The sequence below is a fragment of the Coregonus lavaretus genome (assembly GCF_964263955.1).
Source record: "Coregonus lavaretus genome assembly, chromosome: 2".
NCBI lineage: Eukaryota > Metazoa > Chordata > Actinopteri > Salmoniformes > Salmonidae > Coregonus > Coregonus lavaretus.
This window is the reverse complement of record NC_139989.1, coordinates 25,540,835-25,547,588: the sequence shown is the minus strand read 5'-3', so window position 1 is coordinate 25,547,588 and position 6,754 is coordinate 25,540,835.

Here is a 6,754-nt window from a genome sequence, read left to right as displayed (position 1 = left end):
TGTATTATTGTTTTGTTTTGTTGGAGCGTGGAGAATTGCTGGATGAGCCTTACACTCTGTATGATCTTTATCTTACCCCTTACAGAAAACCCCCATGATTTCAAATGTGGAAAATCACATGATTTCATGTGAAATTATGTGGTTTTGGAACACTTCACATGTGATGATATTTCGCATGAGGTTTCGTTAGGATGTCCCCAGAACGTCACAAACTTTCTGCAATGTTTTCAACTTACATGTTTGACATACAGTATGTCATGTGCAAGCATGTGTAATTGACAGCTTCTCAGTCACATGGAAAGTCCATTTTAGCTCCTTCAGATCCATTAACGAATGGTCATGACATTTTGCTCTTTGATTATCCTGAGGTAAAACGTCCATTATTGCCATTTCTCCCTAAAGTACTGTATCTACTATAAAACCCAACGAATGTTGATCATGGGAGTGTACGAACTCAGAAAATCAAATATCGGCAAAACTCAGGGCAGAAAATTAAAAGCACAACAAAAAAAAGATGTGGAATGTATTAGCTCCGTTGACTTGGACCAAAGTCAGATATTGATTTGTGTGGCATAGTCTGCATAGTGAAAACTGCTGAGAACTCCAAAATCCATACTGTGGAATTTTGTGAGAGGTGGGCTTCCATTATTTAATTATTACCTCCTGGAGTGGGATCAGCTCTCCAGCAGGGCCCTGACAGCCTCCCATTGAATAGGACCTGCCAGAGGAAGTAAGGACAGTAATTTGCAACTTTCGCTTTCTCTCATTTCCACATACAGTGCCTTGCAAAAGTATTCATCCCCCTTGGCGTTTTTCCTATTTTGTTGCATTACAACCTGTAATTTAAATGGATTTTTATTTGGATTTCATGTAATGGACATACATAAAATAGTCCAAATTTGTGAAGTGAAATGAAAAAAATAAATAACGGAAAAGTGGTGCGTGCATATGTATTCACCCCCTTTGCTATGAAGCCCCTAAATAAGATCTGGTGCAACCAATTACCTTCAGAAGTCACATAACTAGTTAAAAAAAGTCCACCTGTGCAATCTAAGTGTCACAAGATCTGTCACATGATCTCAATATATATACACCTGTTCTGAAAGGCCCCAGAGTCTGCAACACCACTAAGCAAGGGGCACCACCAAGCAAGCGGCACCATGAAGACCAAGGAGCTCTCCAAACAGGTCAGGGACAAAGTTGTGGAGAAGTACAGATCAGGGTTGGGTTATAAAAAAATATCAGAAACTGTGAACATCCCACGGAGCACCATTAAATCCATTATAAAAAAATTGAAAGAATATGGCACCACAACAAACCTGCCAAGAGAGGGCCGCCCACCAAAACTCACAGACCAGGCAAGGAGGGCATTAATCAGAGAGGCAACAAAGAGCTCCACAGCGTAGATTGGAGTATCTGTCCATAGGACCACTTTAAGCCATACACTCCACAGAGCTGGGCTTTATGGAAGAGTGGCCAGAAAAAAAGCCATTGCTTAAAGAAAAAGATAAGTAAACACGTTTGATGTTCGCCAAAAGTCATGCGGGAGACTCCCCAAACATATGGAAGAAGGTACTCTGGTCAGATGAGACTAAAATTGAGCTTTTTGGCCATCAAGGAAAACGCTATGTCTGGCGCAAACCCAACACCTCTCATCACCCCGAGAACACCATCCCCAGAGTGAAGCATGGTGGTGGCAACATTATGCTGTGGGGATGTTTTTAATTGGCAGGGACTGGGAAACTGGTCAGAATTGAAGGAATAATGGATGGCGCTAAATGCACGGAAATTCTTGAGGGAAACCTGTTTCAGTCTTCCAGAGATTTAAGACTGGGACGGAGGTTCACATTCCAGCAGGACAAGGACCCTAAGCATACTGCTAAAGCAAGACTCGAGTGGTTTAAGGGGAAACATTTAAATGTCTTGGAATGGCCTAGTCAAAGACCTCAATCCAATTGAGAATCTGTGGTATGACTTAATGTTTGCTCTACACCAGTGGAACCCATCCAACTTGAAGGAGCTGGAGCAGTTTTGCCTTGAAGAATGGGCAAAAATCCCAGTGGCTAGATGTGCCAAGCTTATAGAGACATACCCCAAGAGACTTGCAGCTGTAATTGCTGCCAAAGGTGACTCTACAAAGTATTGATTTGGGGGGTGAATAGTTATGCACGCTCAAGTTCTGTTTTTTTTTGTCTTATTCCTTGTTTGTTTCACAATAAAAAATATTTTGCATCTTCAAAGTGGTAAGCATGTTGTGTAAATCAAATGATACAAAACCCCAACAAATCCATTTAAATTCCATGTTGTAAGGCAACAAAATAGGAAAAATGCCAAGGGGGGTGAATACTTTCGCAAACCACTGTAGCTGGTTCACCCTGAAATTAGAGTTGATTCAATCCCTCTGCTGTGAAGAATTTCAGGACTATTTCACGATGAATAATAGCGCTGGTAATGGCATTTATCAACAGAAGAGAGTATAAAGTAGAAGAAAATAGCTGAGTAAGAAACTAACCAATAAATTGAGAGGTTATAAGAACAGTCTCTTTCATCTCTAATCAAGGTCACAGCAACAGTGAAGCGCATTATCTAAAGACTGGTGTGACTGGAAGTCAATTGTGCTGAGGTTCTACCATGTCTAAGGTTGGGATGTCAAGATACGTCTATATTCTAAACATCCAAATAAATAACTATTTATCTATAATTTCTTCACATTTTCAATATTCAATTATTGTTCATTTTTTTGTACATTAGTATCCTATCCAACAATCATTTAAATTATTGCATAACTTCTCCAGCCATGAAAACTATCCTTGTGACAAACAAGAAGGAGCACATTAATCTCATGTGAACATATGTGATCTATGTGACGTTAATGTACATGAAACTACAAATGTAAAAACATGATCATGTGAAAGAAATGTGACAACATGGGGATGCAAAGATTCAACGTGATTCCATGAAAATATACTGTACGTGGCAACATTTGAAAGTTATTCATATGTGAAAATGCAATTCCAAATGTGAGAGTTATATTGTCTTATGTGAAAGGTGAGGTGTGAGGTGAAAATATGTTATTCTCCTCACATGAAAAGGTGATGTTAACATGTGAACTCTATATTGAATATGAGAACATGTGGTTTCACGTGAACAACTGACCTCATGTGTCTCTTTTGTTTTTGCATGTGAAAATGTCAGTTTAACATGTGAAACTGTTATTTCAGATATGAAAATGTGATTTGTGAAATGTGATTGTGAATAAAAATTAAAAATAAAAAAAATAAGGAAAATATTGAATGGTATGGGGGTTAAGGTAAGTGGTATGCTGTTCAGCTAAAATAGTGTAAAAATCTTTAATCAGTGAAAATATAATTACATTTGATCACTTAGTACTGACTTTTCAATATGACCCCACCTGGGACTTGTTTTTTTCCCCTCATCAATCTACACACAATACCCGATAATGATGAAGCAAAAACAGGTTTTACGAAATTGCTACAAACATACATAAAAAATTAAAAACTGAAATATCACATTTAAATAAGTATTCAGACCCTTTACTCAGTACTTTGTTGAAGCACTTTTGGCAGAGATTACAGCCTGGATTCTTCTTGTTTATGACGCCAAAAGCTTGGCACACCTGTATTTGGGGAGTCTCTCCCATTCTTCTCTGCAGATCATCTCAAGCTCTGTCAGGTTGGATGGGGAGCATCGCTGCACAGCTATTTTCAGGTCTCTCCAGAGATGTCCGGGCTCTGGCTGGGCCACTCAAGGACATTCAGAGACTTGTCCCGAAGCCACTCCTGCGTTGTCTTGGCTGTGTGCTTAGGGTCGTTGTCCTGTTGGAAGGTGAACCTTCACCCTAGTCTGGAGACCCTGAGCGCTCTGGAGCAGGTTTTCACAAGGATCTCTCTGTACTTTGCTCTGTTCATCTTTCCCTCGATCCTGACAAGTCTCCCAGTCTCTGCAGCTGAATAAATCCCCACAGCATGATGCTGCCACCACCATGCTTCACCATAGGGATGGTGCCAGGTTTCTTCCAGACGTGACGCTTGGCATTCAGGCCAAAGAGTTCAATCTTGGTTTCATCAGACCAGATAATCTTGTTTCTCATGGTCTGAGAGTCCTTTAGGTGCTTTTTGGCAAAGTCCAAGCGGGCTGTCATGTGCCTTTTACTGAGTAGTGGCTTCCGTCTGGCCACAATACCATAAAGGCCTGATTGGTGGAGTGCTGCAGAGATGGTTGTCCTTCTGCAAGGTTCTCCCATCCACACCGAGGAACACTGGAGCTCTTTTAGAGTGACCATCGGGTTCTTGGTCACCTCCCTGACCAAGGCCCTTCTCTCCCGATTGCTCAGTTTGGCTGGGCGGCCCGCTCCAGGAAGAGTCTTGGCGGTTCCAAACGTCTTCCATTCAAGAATGATGGAGGCCACTTTGTTTCAGGGGACCTTCAATACTGCAGACATGTTTTGGTGCCCTTCCCCAGATCTGTGCCTCGACACGATCATGTCTCGGAGCTCTGCGGACAACTCCTTCGACCTCATGGCTTGGTTTTTGCTCTGACATGCACTGTCAACTGTGGGACCTTATATAGACAGGTGTGTGCCTTTCCAAATCATGTCCAATCAATTGAATTTACCACAGGGGACTCCAAATCAAGATGTAGAAACATCAAGGATGATCAATGGAAACAGGATGCACCTGATCTCAATTTCGAGTCTCATAGCAAAGGGTCTGAATACTTATTTAAATAAGGTATCAGGTTTTTTTTTTTTTTTTTTGCAAACATTTCTAAAAACCTGTTTTCTCTTCGTCATTATGGGGTATTGTGTGTTGATTGATTTGGAAAATGTTTTCTTTAATCCATTTTAGAATAAGGCTGTAATGTAACAAAATGTGGAAAAAAGGAAGAGGTCTGAATACTTTCCGAATGCACTGTATACACATGCTTTTGAACAAGAGGTAGAAGCAAAGTGTTAGCCATCAAGAAAAGGGTCTGTGAAAAGAATAATAGAGCCTCTGGCAAACTATTATTTCAAGACAAGAGGATATCACAGACAATTGAACAAATCAATGTTTTGTTCCTTCACTACCTTCAAAGCAAAATGTGTTCCTGGTCAGATGGTGGTGGCAAATGTCCTCCTCCCTATATCTTACTATATTTGAGTTATTACTCTCACCCAACCAAATACCTGCATATGAAGCCACTGCAAGTATGCATTTCTTTGGACGGTGTATTCCATGCGAATCCTGTACATATGACTAATAAAACTTGAAACTGACCTGTCCTTTGTCAAATTCCCTTGATGAACACAATGCTCCAACTTCATTAGATTTGGTGATCTAATCCCTATTCTCCACAGTATGATTTTCTGAGATAGTGAGTCAGCATTTAAAAATGATAAATTATTCCTGTAAACAGAGTTCGCCTTTCATCTAATAACCAAATGTATTTTAATGGGCTTGGCTTAAACCTTTCCTACCTAAGCGTGTGTTTTGCTGAATACAGTGTGGGAAAAAAGTATTTGATCCCCTGCTGATTTTGTACGTTTGCCCACTGACAAAGAAATGATCAGTCTATAATTTTTATGGTAGGTTTATTTGAACAGTGAGAGACAGAATAACAACAAAATAATCCAGAAAAATGCATGTAAAAAATGTTATAAATTGATTTGCATTTTAATGAGGGAAATAAGTATTTGACCCCCTCTCAATCAGAAAGATTTCTGGCTCCCAGGTGTCTTTTATACAGGTAGCGAGCTGAGATTAGGAGCACACTCTTAAAGGGAGTGCTCCTAATCTCAGTTTGTTACCTGTATAAGAGACACCTGTCCACAGAAGCAATCAATCAATCAGATTCCAAACTCTCCACCATGGCCAAGACCAAAGAGCTCTCCAAGGATGACAGTTGGTGCGATTATTCGCAAATGGAAGAAACACAAAAGACCTGTCAATCTCCCTCGGCCTGGGGCTCTCACTTCGTGGAGTTGCAATGATCATGAGAACGGTGAGCAATCAGCCCAAAATTACACGGGAGGATCTTGTCAATGATCTCAAGGCAGCTGGGACCATAGTCACCAAGAAAACAATTGGTAACACACTACGCCGTGAAGGACTGAAATCCTGCAGCGCCCGCAAGGTCCCCCTGCTCAAGAAAGCACATATACAGGCCCGTCTAAAGTTTGCCAATGAACATCTGAATGATTCAGATGAGAACTGGGTGAAAGTGTTGTGGTCAGATGAGACCAAAATCGAGCTCTTTGGCATCAACTCAACTCACCGTGTTTGGAGGAGGAGGAATGCTGCCTATGACCCCAAGAACACCATCCCCACCGTCAAACATGCTTTGGGGGTGTTTTTCTGCTAAGGGGACAGGACAACTCCACCGCATCAAAGGGACAATGGACGGGGCCATGTACCATCACATCTTGGGTGAGAACCTCCTTCCCTCAGCCAGGGCATTGAAAATGGGTCGTGGATGGTTATTCCAGCATGACAATGACCCAAAACACACGGCCAAGGCAACAAAGGAGTTGCTCAAGAAGAAGCACATTAAGGTCCTGGAGTGGCCTAGCCTGTCTCCAGACCTTAATCCCATAGAAAATCAGTGGCGGGAGCTGAAGGTTCGAGTTGCCAAACGTCAGCCTCGAAACCTTAATGACTTGGAGAAGATCTGCAAAGAGGAGTGGGACAAAATCCCTCCTGAGATGTGTGCAAACCTGGTGGCCAACTACAAGAAACGTCTGACCTCTGTGATT